Here is a 14,351-nt window from a genome sequence, read left to right as displayed (position 1 = left end):
CCCGTGGGGGCACTTTTTGCAGTCTTGGCCAGAGGGCGGAGGCAGTCCTCAGTGGCTGCGTCGTGTGAGTCGTCTGAGTCGTCTGCGGGCCGTTTGGTGGTGATCGGTTTACCATGGCTGGGAGTGGACGACGACAGGTGGGAGACAAGGTTCGGCAGCTCGGGCCAGTGGTTCACTGCGGGTGAGTCGTCCTCGTCAGACATGGCGAGGTCATTCTCGAGTGTAGAAGCCCCGGACTCGGAGTTATCCATCGAGGCAGGCAATGCCTCGATAGAAGGTGGGTGAAGCAACAAGGGCTTGCTGGCACAGTTCAGACTCCAGCAGACAACAGCTGTGTGTGAAGTCTCGAAGACTTGAACCACAGGTAGAATGCAGGAGGAGCGAGCGGAGGTCCGTACTCAACCAAGGTTGGAGCAGGAATGGTTGCATGAAATGAACGGATATACTCCTTAGTTGTGCAGCTTGTGGAGTGTAGTGGATCAGAGTGCTCCATCCTGGCGTGCGGGATTTCTGACGATGCAACTATTGGTGCGTCCAGGTGTATCAGTGTGCTCGTGGGATAGAAATCAATCTGAGTAGTGTGGGTGTCGTGAAGGCTGGACCTGCCTCCGCGCCGCACGGCAAGGTGAGTGCACCAGTGGCTGCCGGGATGCGCCGGAGATGTTTTGGCGGCAAATCAATTTTTATATTCTCCCCTGTGAGAACAATAGTAGTCCATGCCTTCTAATATGACTGCAGGTAGCTCGTCAAACGTAGGACACATTTCGCACGAACTTACTGATGGGTAGCCTAGTCTGACTTCCTTACAGCAACTCGGACAGAAAAAAACGCCAAAAATATGGCAACAGCTTCCTCATTTAGGCTATATTTTAACACGCTTTCAAAATATTTGCGCCAACAAGAGAAACAAATGCGGTCGAATAGTCTTATGAGCACCTCATTATAACTGACAACAGTCGAGCGAATGACGCAGCGGCCCACTCACGCCAAGACGAAAGGCATGTCAAGATGTTTTTTGTGAGACTCGCTGAGACGGACAATAATGCTTGATGCTTAAAAATGACAGCCAATAACAACCAGTCACACGCAGTTATTATGATTCCCTGGCCAGTAGCGTTGGGGAGGCGGAGGAATAATTTGGGAGGCATTGCCCCACAGTTTGACTTTACATAAAGGGTTCTTTTTATTTATTCTGATGTGATAAACTATATTTTTCTGATGAGTCGACTTATTTTCAATTATTCTGATGTATTTTTTGATCAGAAAATTGCGTATTGTTTTGCGCTGTTCCTTCCCATTAACTATTTAGTGAAGATGGATACTGCATGATGATAGGCTATTATGGTTGGTTTCATTCTATTTGTCCTCTCGCGAGCGTAGGTAGATGTGGCAGGAGCACAAGTAGTTCGTGATTGAGTGTAAAACTGTAAATCAACTGTTGTGATAATTTTTCAAGCTTTTTTTCAGTAATATATCTGCATGCATGTTAATGTATGTAAAAAATCCTCACACGAGTTACACCCCATATTAATCTCTAACATGTCGATTTGCATCGATAATAATAAATAATTAATATGCCAAGAAAGTACACTGAAGATATACTTGCATCAGACAACATAGGTAGATCATACTCGACCAAAAAATGTCGTCAATTCTCTTTTCAATAAATGTGTCAGACGTTCGATGACTTCTTGTCATTAGTTTTGTTGGATTGGTAGTTTTATTGCCTCGGATGCCTCACCTGACAGACAGCCCTCCCCATTTATCCGGGCTTGGAACCGGCTCTTGGTTGGGCTGGCTTACCTCCAAAGAGACTACTAATTGTGTGGTAATATAGAATTTTTTTTCTTCTGATTTTTCTTGTACGTTTTACAATGTAGCATAAATTGTTGTAGGTTGTCAAGGTTTATGGTATGATTTTAATTCATAGTCTCTGTTAGAGGTAGGGGGTCCACCAGAAAAGGCACTTCAACACCTACACTTCAAACACCCAGTCAACACCTCTACACTTCAACACCTGCCCATCAAACACCCTTTCATTACCTGTACAGTCAATACCTGCCTATCAAACACCCCGTCAACACCTCTATACTTCAACACCTATACTTCAAACACCCCGTCAACACCTCTACACATCAACACCTACACTTCAAACACCCCGTCAACACCTCTACACTTCAACACCTATACTTCAAACACCCTGTCAACACCTCTACACTTCAACACCTATACTTCAAACACCCCGTCAACACCTCTACACATCAACACCTACACTTCAAACACCCCGTCAACACCTCTACACTTCAACACCTATACTTCAAACACCCCGTCAACACCTCTACACATCAACACCTACACTTCAAACACCCCGTCAACACCTCTACACTTCAACACCTGCCCTTCATCACACAATACATGTCCAAACACGTTCCCATCAAGTAATCCTGCAACACCTAAACACTGCAACACCTGCCTATCACGTCACAATACATATCTAAACACATGTCCAACACCACTTCAACACCTCATCCCCCCTCAAAATCTGCCTATAAGTAACACAAGCCTTCTCATTGCCAACACTCCAACGTCTGCCTGTCATAACTCACCCTTTCATCGCCTTTACTTCAACCCTTGCCTCTCATGAGTACCTAACATTCATTGGATTGATTGCTCGCACGTTTCTGGCTGATATGTTTTCTTGCTTTGTGTTGCATTGGATATGAGGAAATCAAAGTTCTATCGATTTAGGAGTATATGACGTGTGTGTGTGTGTGAGAGAGAGAAAGAGAGTTGTTGTTTGATAAATTTATTAGGCAATAGCCTCAGACATTATGTACAAGATCAGCTGAATACAATTGTGTTCAAGGGCGGATTTTAACTAAACCAATGGACACACACACACACACACACACACACACACACACACACACACACACACACACACCTATGAAAACCCCCCAAATCGAGGGTGGCGCACCAGGATTACATCAAGAGAGTCGTGGTTCAGGAGGTGGCGGCAGACAGCATCCAGCGGCTGTCCCTGGGGTAGCAATCCACGAACAGTGGGGCAGGCCAGGCAGTAGTGTTCGATGGTGTTTGACAGCGGTGAGCGGCACAGGCGACATTCGGTGAACACAGGCTCCCCCTCCACTCCGGCGACCTGCCACGGTGGACGGTAGCCTAACCGCAGACGTGCGGAAACAACATTGTGTCTCCGAACCATGAGGCCCCGGCGACGGTACGAGTACTTGTGGCGGCAGACGGCCTCATAGTGGTTGATGGTGATGCTGTGAGGCTTCTCTGTATCCCTACGACGCCGTGCAGGAAGAAAGGCGGCGGAGCGGACTCTGGAGAGGTTGCAGGGCAGGGAGAGAGGACGGGCATCACCACGTGGAGGTAGGCAGCAGGCTTCCTTGGCAAGGCGGTCAGCTGTGGCATTATGGCATAAACCCACATGAGATGGCACCCATAAAAATTTGACGTGCAACTTACGAGCATTCATTAAAGATAAAAAGGACAGGATCTGTTGAACGACTTGAGGGTGGGTGGGATGGACAGCAGACAGGGACTGAAGGGCAGGCTTTGAATCACAAATAATAGCAGCATTTACTCCCTTTGACAAACGAGACTGACGGCATCTAGTATGGCATACAGCTCACATAATGTGGAGCTGGAGTGGTCATGGAGGCGACGGCCAACCCAACCCCAGGAGGCGGCTCCAAGTCAGGTGAGAAAACCGCACAACCAGCTGCACCGTCCGATTGCAGTGACCCGTCAGTGTAGAGACGGCGTGGAGCTGCGATGGAAGGACGTCACTGTCACTACGTGTTCCAGGGCCAACTGCAGCTGTAGGGGAGGCGGGTCCGACTTGGATGTAGGAGTTAAGCTGACCTCTGGCGTTGGCAACATCCACGGGGCGGGCCAGGGGGCACGTCAGCAGCACGGACATCCAAATCAAGACTGCGAATCAAGGAAGAGACAGCTCGAATAAGGGTACGACCTGCGGGCAAGATAGGAGGAACAGGTCGAGCGGGTCCAAGCGACATCCTGATCAGCTGCGAGTAGTGGGGCGAGAGATGTGGGAGATGGAGGCACTTAACAGTGAGGCGAGTAACATTGGAATAAATTCTCTCGACCAAGGGTGGAAGACTTAACTCGCATTGCATGTTTACAATCCTTGTAGACATGGGACACCCAAGAATAACTCTCAGCGCTCTGTTCTGAAATTTCTCCAAGGGCTCTAAAGTCGTTCGGGGAATTTGTACCAAGGCATGGGAGAGTTAATCAACGACAGATCGAATAAAAGTAATAAATATTGTCCTCTCCACAGGAATGGAGATGCCCGAAGAGTTGTTTGTGAGCCACTGGAGTGGTTGAAGCCGTCTCTGAAGGCGATCCAGCAAGTCACGAATGAGAGGATGGGTTTGACGCCCGGCGGGGACGACTGGCGAGATCTTGACAGGTGCGCCGAGGTAGCAGTACTGGGAGCACAAGGGAATGGCAGTCCCACCGACGGAGAAGTCTGGCAGAGTGGCAGGAGGGCGGCAGGAGAATATTCTACTCTTATCAGGAGAGACAATAATACCACAGTTAGAGGACGACACGGAGAAGGAGGCAAGAAAAAGTTGAAGGTCCCTTGGTGAGGTAGAATGAACACATATGTCGTCAGCGTAACATGAAATCGTAATGCCAGGAATGTCAGGTAGAGAAGTGAGTAGCCGATGCATTAAAATATTAAACAAAAACGGACTTAGAACACCCCCTTGAGGCGTACCAAGGAGAAAACTTCTCGAGTGACTGTATGCACCGCTGAAGAACACTCGGGAGGTCCTGTTACTGAGGTAGCCCCTGATCCACCGTAAGAGATTACCCTGAATACCAAAGTCAACGAGCTGGTCCAAAATGATGTCCCTGTTAGCGACATCAAAGGCACTCTTCAGATCGACGAAAGCCACCACGCTGTCCCGGGAGAGACGAGAGTACAGGTCGACGAGACAGTGGTGTGTGCTGCGCTGAGGAAGGAAGCCAAACAGTCGGGGCGAAAGGCGGTCCTGGAGGCGGTACATAAGACGGTTAAGTAAGATTCGTTCCATAACTTTGCAGAAACAAGAAGTAAGGGAAATAGGTCTGAACTTTGCTGTACCTGGCTTGGGGATGGGTATGATGGTGCTGCTTGTCCAGGCTTGTGGTACACAACCGTCGCGAAGGCAAAGATTGTAGAGTAGAAGCAGAGGGTTCCCGGGAACTTGTTGCAGCAGGCGTAGTACTGTGTAAGTTATACCATCATCACCAGGAGACGAAGCTTTACCTCTAGAGAGAGCACGGCGCAGCTCACTGGCGGTGATCGGCACGGACTCGTCGTCATCCGGGTGCAATAAGGCTGACATGAGACGGAGCCGTCGGACAGTAGCACGGGAGGAGAGGGCGTCTTGTATGTGGGAGGGAAGGCTGGCAGGGTTAGACTGTTCCGACCATGTGTCTACTAGTTGCTGCGCGTAGGCGGCGGGAGTGTGGTGAAGGGCAGTTGAGGGAGTCTTCTTAACCACCCGACGGATGAGGCGCCACATGGAGGCCACACTCGTCTGCTGGTTAATGCTGTCTGTGAACTTCCGCCAGGACTCTGTAATGACGCACTCTTGTAATGCCACAAGAGCGTCCCTTGACTCTTGGTATCGACGGAGCAGCTCAGGAGTAGGGTTTGCTTGAAACAGAAGACCAGCACGCTCAGCTTCTTCCCTTGCCTCTTGAATGCGCAAGTCTAATGTCCAGGGGTGAGCAGCAGGGCGACGCTGGAGGTGTGGCCGTGAGATATACAACCTGTGAAAGTCATGGGTGGCAGAGACAAGAGCGGAATATAACTGATCAGGTGAAGTAACGTTAAAGGTAGGCAACACGTGGGTTATATAGGCGATAAATGTCGGGCAATACTTAGGGGGCACATTGATTCGTAGTCGAGAGGCAGAATTGGTTGACAGAGAAGGTAGAGAATAGCAAAACCGAAGGGCAACGTGGTCAGAAAATAAAGCCGGCACAGAGGAACATTGGACCTGAGATGTTACCAGGCCAGAGGTGAGGACGTGATCCAGCGTACCACCCCGGGAGTGAGTGGCGCCCCCGGTGTCCCAGCGCGTCAGATGATGCCTTCGGATGTAAGATAGGAGTCGTAGTCCAGGGTAGTTTGTGCAATCAGATCGATCACCTAAGTCGGGATGCCTCGCGTTGAAGTCCCCGAGATATATCATACCGCGCACCGTAGGAGGTGGAAGAGCTGCAAGGTTGAGGCGAGCAGGGGCAGAGTACACATTGCATATCTGAAGGAGGCCACCCCCAAGCGTGATTTCAAAGAGCTGAAAGGTCGTGTCAGGATCTGTAGATGTGCGGAGAGGGCGGTGAGGCAAGGAACAATGAATGTACGTCAGGAGGCCATTCCTTACCATGTGGACGTACGGAACGTACCCTGTGAGAGGAGGAGCTTGCCCAGCGGGGAGCGGCCGACCTGGAAATGCCTCCTGTAGCAAAATGACGTTTGGATGGTGTTGATACACATAGGCCTTGAGCTGGGCAAGCTTGGCGTGGTTGGTGATGCCACAAACATTCCAAGATATGATATCAAGTTGGAAATTAGCGTCGAATCTTACCCTTTGAGAAGTGAGACCGGTGAGGAGTGGAGGTAGACGAGCAACCTGAGGGAGACATGGCAGAGGCAGGAGGTGTCTGGTAGAGCTTCTCAAGTCGAGCACAGATGGTATCCATTTTTTCTGTGAGGGAGGAGACTGCGGTGACGACGGCCTCCTGAGCTTCGACCATGGTGTTGAGCTTGGAGGCAGTAGCTGCCTGGGCGGCAACCAGCTCGTTGATCCTGGCGTCGAGGGCGGAGAAACGGTCCTCCATAGTAGTGACACGAGCCTGGAGGGAAGAAATGGCCTTGCGAAGTGCCACATCCTGTGGAGAGGCAGAGTCAGTGGGGTTAGCAGTCTTATTAGACAGCGGTGGCAGAGGTGGTGGTGGTGACGCTGTCGAGGAGGTACGAAGCGGGGCCTGGCGCCGAGCACAGCCGTGCCACACGTTAACCCCCGGCTGAAGGCACCGTGGGCACTTCCAGAGGGACACATCCTTTGGTGGTTGAAGGTCGGAGGAGGTGGAGGCAGCTGGACGGGAACTCTCGTTCTTGACCGGGCATGTCCTCGTGTCGTGAGCAGCAGCACACCAGGCACACTTCGGTGAGGCAGAGCAGTACCTGGAGATATGGCCAACGCCCCAGCACCTGAAACACCAAGGCTGATCATTTTGGAGCTTACGCACCTCACAGGGGGGCAGGCATGGAAGGAAGTCGAAGGCCATAGTGGGTGGAGGCGGGTCAGGAAGGCTCCACACCACAACAATCCTGTTAATGGGGGAGCCGTTTTGGATGAAGCGTCTTGCCGAGTAAACGCCTTGGTGACCCTCAGCAAGACGCGGGTCCACGTCAACAGGGTAACGGGTAAGGATGTAGCTGGGGAACTTGCGAGGCCTGTCAGGTGAGTCCATTGGGGTGAGAGGCAGCGACAGGAACTCCCCAGCCTGAACGCGGGAGATGATGTCAGTTCGCTGCCGGGAGATATAAACAAACCTGGAGGTGACGGCAGCCATCTTGACCTCGGCCATATCGCGCTGGAGGTGGAAGGCTTTAGTAACCTCCGACAACCATCGGAGCTTCGTGTCGGTGGACGGGTTGCCAGGGAAGGAAAGCTTGACATACGTGTCTCGTGGGGCGAAAGCTGGGAGGTTGGCGGATGTCCGGGAGGCGGCAGGGGTCGAGGCAACAGGAAGAGGCAGAGGAGGCAGAAGAGGAGTCGTGTCAACACCCGTGGGGGCACTTTTTGCAGTCTTGGCCAGAGGGCGGAGGCAGTCCTCAGTGGCTGCGTCGTGTGAGTCGTCTGAGTCGTCTGCGGGCCGTTTGGTGGTGATCGGTTTACCATGGCTGGGAGTGGACGACGCCAGGTGGTAGACAAGGTTCGGCAGCTCGGGCCAGTGGTTCACTGCGGTGTGAGTCGTCCTCGTCAGACATGGCGAGGTCATTCTCGAGTGTAGAAGCCCCGGACTCAGGTTATCCATCGAGGCTGGCAATGCCTGTATAGAAGGTGGGTGAAGCAACAAGGGCTTGCTGGCACAGTTCAGACTCCAGCAGACAACAGCTGTGTGTGAAGTCTCGAAGACTTGAACCACAGGTAGAATGCAGGAGGAGCGAGCGGAGGTCCGTACTCAACCAAGGTTGGAGCAGGAATGGTTGCATGAAATGAACGGATATACTCCTTAGTTGTGCAGCTTGTGGAGTGTAGTGGATCAGAGTGCTCCATCCTGGCGTGCGGGATTTCTGACGATGCAACTATTGGTGCGTCCAGGTGTATCAGTGTGCTCGTGGGATAGAAATCAATCTGAGTAGTGTGGGTGTCGTGAAGGCTGGACCTGCCTCCGCGCCGCGCGGCAAGGTGAGTGCACCAGTGGCTGCCGGGATGCGCCGGAGATGTTTTGGCGGCAAATCAATTTTTATATTCTCCCCTGTGAGAACAATAGTAGTCCATGCCTTCTAATATGACTGCAGGTAGCTCATTAAACGTAGGACACATTTCGCACGAACTTACTGATGGGTAGCCTAGTCTGACTTCCTTACAGCAACTCGGACAGAAAAAAACGCCAAAAATATGGCAACACCTTCCTCATTTAGGCTATATTTTAACACGCTTTCAAAATATTTGCGCCAACAAGAGAAACAAATGCGGTCGAATAGTCTTATGAGCACCTCATTATAACTGACAACAGTCGAGCGAATGACGCAGCGGCCCACTCACGCCAAGACGAAAGGCATGTCAAGATGTTTTTTGTGAGACTCGCTGAGACGGACAATAATGCTTGATGCTTAAAAATGACAGCCAATAACAACCAGTCACACGCAGTTATTATGATTCCCTGGCCAGTAGCGTTGGGGAGGCAGAGGAATAATTTGGGAGGCATTGCCCCACAGTTTGACTTTACATAAAGGGTTCTTTTTATTTATTCTGATGTGATAAACTTTATTTTTCTGATGAGTCGACTTATTTTCAATTATTCTGATGTATTTTTTGATCAGAAAATTGCGTATTGTTTTGCGCTGTTCCTTCCCATTAACTATTTAGTGAAGATGGATACTGCATGATGATAGGCTATTATGGTTGGTTTCATTCTATTTGTCCTCTCGCGAGCGTAGGTAGATGTGGCAGGAGCACAAGTAGTTCGTGATTGAGTGTAAAACTGTAAATCAACTGTTGTGATAATTTTTCAAGCTTTTTTTCAGTAATATATCTGCATGCATGTTAATGTATATAAAAAATCCTCACACGAGTTACACCCCATATTAATCTCTAACATGTCGATTTGCATCGATAATAATAAATAATTAATATGCCAAGAAAGTACACTGAAGATATACTTGCATCAAACAACATAGGTAGATCATACTCGACCAAAAAATGTCGTCAATTCTCTTTTCAATAAATGTGTCAGACGTTCGATGACTTCTTGTCATTAGTTTTGTTGGATTGGTAGTTTTATTGCCTCGGATGCCTCACCTGACAGACAGCCCTCCCCATTTATCCGGGCTTGGAACCGGCTCTTGGTTGGGCTGGCTTACCTCCAAAGAGACTACTAATTGTGTGGTAATATAGAATTTTTTTTTCTTCTGATTTTTCTTGTACGTTTTACAATGTAGCATAAATTGTTGTAGGTTGTCAAGGTTTATGGTATGATTTTAATTCATAGTCTCTGTTAGAGGTAGGGGGTCCACCAGAAAAGGCACTTCTACACTTACACTTCAAACACCCAGTCAACACCTCTACACTTCAACACCTGCCCATCAAACACCCTTTCATTACCTGTACAGTCAATACCTGCCTATCAAACACCCCGTCAACACCTCTATACTTCAACACCTATACTTCAAACACCCCGTCAACACCTCTACACATCAACACCTACACTTCAAACACCCCGTCAACACCTCTACACATCAACACCTACACTTCAAACACCCCGTCAACACCTCTACACTTCAACGCCTATACTTTAAACACCCCGTCAACACCTCTACACATCAACACCTACACTTCAAACACCCCGTCAACACCTCTACACTTCAACACCTGCCCTTCATCACACAATACATGTCCAAACACGTTCCCATCAAGTAATCCTGCAACACCTAAGCACTGCAACACCTGCCTATCACGTCACAATACATATCTAAACACATGTCCAACACCACTTCAACACCTCCTCCCCCCTCAAAATCTGCCTATAAGTAACACAAGCCTTCTCATTGCCAACACTCCAACGTCTGCCTGTCATAACTCACCCTTTCATCGCCTTTACTTCAGCCCTTGCCTCTCATGAGTACCTAACATTCATTGGATTGATTGCTCGCACGTTTCTGGCTGATATGTTTTCTTGCTTTGTGTTGCATTGGATATGAGGTAATCAAAGTTCTATCGATTTAGGAGTAGCTGAGAGAGAGAGAGAGAGAGAGAGAGAGAGAGAGAGAGAGAGAGAGAGAGAGAGAGAGAGAGAGAGAGAGAGAGAGAGAGAGAGAGAGAGAGAGAGAGAGAGAGAGAGAGAGAGAGAGAGAGAGAGAGAGAGAGCGGCCACCATTCTTGTCCGTAGAATTTATGTATTGCAGCTTGAAAGGGGGACACGGAACAAAAGCACTAATTCTGCATTAATATTAAGAAAATGGAGAAACTCGTAAAAAAAAGCGCGATTTTTTATTTATTTTTATTTTTTACGTTTACGCCTATAGTGCCGGTAGGCTTGTTTGAGGAGTCTGGATGGTAGTCGGCCCCAGCCCGTATTAGCGCAGGAAGGTGTTTATAGTGGCGCCATCTTCTTTTGGCTCATGCTGCCCCCCGGAACTCGTTCTTGATTCACTTGGACGGTTTCCTCTGGAGTCCGGGTTGATGGGTGGTCTTCAGGACAGCATGTGGGTAGTTTTAAGCCACTCGGCGGTGACTGAAAAATCCGAGGTGGTAGCGTGGGGATTCAAACCCGCGTCGTCCATCACGCGGTGAATGTGGGCCCAGCACGCTACCACTCATGTAATAAGTGGAAATTTTCTGTGCAAAGTTACGTGATTAACTCATATTACTGATCGTCTGCTCATCATGAAGATCACGCTAAGCAAAACTCATCTTGAACACTACCATTTGTGTACATGCATATCGATAAAAATGCTATTAATTCGATCGTTATATAGATAAGTGCATCCAAGTGTATCGCTGCCTGCCTGTGCTGCCACAAACACGAAGATTCAAATCGCTGAGGTATTTATTTTTGGTGTGTCTCTGGAAAGGGAGGCGGAGGGTGCTGAAATAGAGTGGAAAATATAAATACACGCAACATGCTGCTTCCATCAAGAGAGACAAAGAAGGATGCCGAATAGTGAATGATTGAATGGCGAACATGAAGGGAATGTGATGAACAACCCGTCTTTAGGGGCTGTCATGTGTAGGCCGCCTGTCTTCTCGTAGTCTCCTTCTTATTGGGTCGCATTAAAAGACATATCGCCGCCTAAGAACACATATTTGACAAGGCTTTCGTAGGAGTGGTGGGCATTTCCAGGGGTAGTTTTATAACCCTGGTGGTAGTGTGAGTCTTCTTCTGTACCATGAACCTAAAACACCCATGGAAGTGCCGACTGACCCCTCTTTGTAGAATCTGATGTGTTGGAAGCGAAATGTCTTATAATACAGTCTCCTTCAATGTATTATACGACAGTTTCACTACTACTCAGCTCATTTCTTTTCTAAAAAGAGAAGGTCCGTCGTTCTTTAATGAAAAATCTTAGGTTTCATGTACCAGAAAAGGGTCACACACTACCCATGGCTATAAATCTCCTCCTGGAAGTAATCCTTGTGTGTGTGTCTGTGTTTCTGTGGTGAGGGCGGCACTGTACTTGTCGATCCCTCTTTCTGTAGGTCTGTGTAGAGGGAAGCACTGGTCGATCCCTCTTGTCTGGAGAAGTTGCTAGCTCCAGACAGAAGGACCAATGACTACAGTGCTGCTTTTTTTTTTTTTTTACAACAAAGGAGACAGCTCAAGGGCACACAAAAAAGGAAACACTAATAAAAAAAAGTCCGCTACTCGCTGCTCCTAAAAAAATAAACAAAAGAGGTGGCCGAAAGAGAGGTCAATTTACGGAAGCATCTTTGAAGGTTCGCCATTACGGCCAAAGGTATCTCGAAACTCCCCTTATTAAGAGTTTAAGTCGTCGGAATCACCGTCTAAAAACTACTCTTATACCAGTGTCTGATAATTACTTTTATATCGCTAACAACTACACACCATTTATGGGATAGAAACATATAGTGATTACTGATGATTAAAGTTATTTCTGTATATAAAAGGGGGCTTCGTGGTGCAGTGGTTAGCACACTCGGCTCACAACCAATAGAGCCCGGGTTCGATTCCCGGGCGGAGTGGAAAAATTTGGGCGGTTTTTCCGATACCCGACGCCCCTGTCCACCCAGCAGTGAATGGGTACCAGTTATTAATCGGGGGTTGTGTTCCGTCTCCTGGGATCTGTTTCCTTATCCTATAATTCCTTCCCCTTCTGTCTCTCTCTGGCATATGACCACAGATGTTGCGCCGACTAAACGAAATTTTCCAACTTTCTGTATATAAAATCAAAAATGAATTATGAAATATCTTGTTGGTATTGTATCAACCTCTCTTAGAGCTATCAACATTTCCCCATAGTTCTCTCCGCGTGTGTCTTATTTATCACCGTTTCTTATTTGTTTTCCTTCCTCTCTTCTGCCTCCCTTTTTTTTGTTCCCTGATTATCTCATTACAATATAATTCATCTTTCTTCTTCAATACCCAGAATCTTAACCTCTACTTTCTCTTACATGCCACCGTCCTCTGTTTTACTTCTTATCCATCCTCTCCTCTGTTTTTTCATATTATCGTTCCCCATTATGTACTATCCTACTACTCTAGAATCCAGGTTTTCCATTTTAAAACCAGAATCTTCAGGATTATTTAACCTCCATATGGCCCTCATTCATCATCGTCCTTCCCATTATCTTACTGACCATAATCTAATTCCATAATTTCTCTTCCTCCACTCACCTGCTCTCCTCTTCCCTCTTTCCCCTCATTTACCCTACTAATAAATCACTAAAATACAATCTGATATCCCATTTTCCCTTTATCCCCTCATCCTTACACATGATGAAGCCCCTCCCTCCCTCCCTCCCTCCCAGCCCACCAGGTGTTCACATAATGACCAGGTACCTAGCGTGCCACCTGCACCCACCGACCAGCCCCCTCATTCACCCACGAGTTATAAGGGAGTAAAGGGAACGCACTGGTAGTGGATTGGATGGGAAAAGTGTCGAAGCATAGTGAACAGGAAGATATAGAGATAGAAGAGTAGGGAAAGTGTTTGACGGCATATACACTGGACGAGGGGAATGTGATGTGATGTAGATGGGAATGATTCTGGAGTTGAAAAGGGAGTAGGAGGAACGAACTGGTGGTGGATTGGATGGGAAAAGGGTCGAAGCGGAGTGAATTGGAAGAGGGAGAGATAGAAGAGAAAGGAAAATATTTGATGGCATATACACTGGACGAGGGGAATGTGATGTGATGTAGATGGGAATGATTCTGGAGTTTAAAAGGGAGTAGGAGGAACGAACTGGTGGTGGATTGGAATGGAAAAGGGTAGAAGCGGAGTGAATCCATGGGAAGAGGGAGAGATGGAAGAGGGGTAAAGTGTTTGATGGCATATACACTGGACGAGGGGAATGTGATGTGATGTAGATGGGAATGATTCTGGAGTTGAAAAGGGAGTAGGAGGAACGAACTGGTGGTGGATTGGATGGGAAAAGGGTCGAAGCGGAGTGAATCCATGGGAAGAGGGAGAGATGGAAGAGGGGTAAAGTGTTTGATGGCATATACACTGGACGAGGGGAATGTTATGTAGATAGGGATGATTATGGTGATTAAAAAAAATCTTAGGATCACTTGTTTTAAGCCTATGGTACGGTACGTTTAGGAATTTTGATCAATTTTCCGTATCTATATCATACCGTACCGTACATTAAGAAAAATATCGTACCGTAATTCCGTACCGTACTTTTTATCAAAATTTCAACCGTACCGTACCGTATTCCGTACCGTACCGTACCGTAGTGCCAGCCTTGCTGCTGGGTGGACAGGGGACACGGATTAAAGGAGACAGCTCATCCGTCTCCCCTCCGCCTGGGAATCGAACCGAGCAACTCTCGTTTGTGAGGCGATTTCGCTATTCACTGCACTGTATGGAGATCCGTTGCAATACG

At 48.2% G+C, this 14,351-nt stretch overlaps 1 long non-coding RNA gene across 2 annotated transcripts in view; it reads left to right on the top strand.

The window, feature by feature from the left end:
* Window positions 1-14,351, top strand: part of LOC126984219 (uncharacterized) — an 18,518-nt gene continuing 4,167 nt past the window's right edge. For both annotated transcript variants that reach the window (XR_007736498.1, XR_007736497.1), the window contains exon 1: window positions 1-625. This is a non-coding gene — a long non-coding RNA (uncharacterized LOC126984219). The remainder of the gene's footprint in view (window positions 626-14,351) is intronic.

Source organism: Eriocheir sinensis, chromosome 56 (genome assembly GCF_024679095.1).
Source record: "Eriocheir sinensis breed Jianghai 21 chromosome 56, ASM2467909v1, whole genome shotgun sequence".
Lineage (NCBI taxonomy): Eukaryota > Metazoa > Arthropoda > Malacostraca > Decapoda > Varunidae > Eriocheir > Eriocheir sinensis.
Note: the sequence above shows the minus strand (reverse complement) of the source record. Positions and strands in the feature narration are given on the sequence as shown.